Here is a 931-nt window from a genome sequence, read left to right on the forward strand (position 1 = left end):
CGGGGGAGACTCTTTTAGGTGTCCCCCCCCCACAGCACACACCTCCCCATCTCTGCCCCTCGCTGCAGGGGCCCGCGGCACAGCAAGGCACGGCAGCAGCAATTCCTCATGCACACATTTATGGCTGCACACAGCTGAGAGGCAGGAGTGCTGACAGTGTAAAAGCTTGCCACCTCCTCCCCTGTCTGCCAGGGCGGCTCTAGTGACCCCCCAGGCACCCGAGCCGCCTTGACTCTGTGCCACGCACGAGACGGCAGCGATATGAGTCCCCGAACACACCGGGATGAAACCAAACCCCAGGATCAGATGCACCTGGACCGCAGCGCTGGCCTGTCCCCATCCCCGCAGCCCCCAGCTGCTGCTGCCCTCACAACCCACCACCCTCCGCCCCAAAACCTGACCCTGCCGTATTTACACCCCGTGCCACGGGGCTGGCAGTTGCTTCAAAGCCTGAATTTACAGCCTCGATTCTTCACATCCCCTGAAGGCCTTCAGTATCATCCCCTGGATCCTGAACAGCCAGATCAATTTAACTCCCCGTTTAATCTTCTAAGAACCCCGGCGAGCTCAGAGGCAGCATCCTCCAGCGGGAAGTCTGTGCTTCCAGCCTTTACCGGCTTGAACACCACTGTGCTGCTTTCCTTCAGCTGCAAAAATCACTACCTTAAAAGCCGAGGCGAGTTTCCCCCCTAGCTCAGCACAGCTCTCTACTGTTTCTTTTAATTTTATTTTATTCCACGTGGGAATCTGTGTCCAGGCTGCTTTATTTTTAAGTGACTCTTGCTCAATATTTACTATTGCTTGCAGCCGCGTCAGCACAGGAACACCGTGTGCTCCCGGCCGGGTTTCCGAGGAGCCATCCTGAGGCCATTATCCCGTGTCGATGCCGTGACATGATTTTACTGACGTGCTACCCTCCCGGTGAATCACC

This window comes from Pterocles gutturalis, unplaced genomic scaffold, assembly GCF_000699245.1.
Source record: "Pterocles gutturalis isolate BGI_N339 unplaced genomic scaffold, ASM69924v1 scaffold23761, whole genome shotgun sequence".
Taxonomy (NCBI): Eukaryota; Metazoa; Chordata; class Aves; order Pterocliformes; family Pteroclidae; genus Pterocles; species Pterocles gutturalis.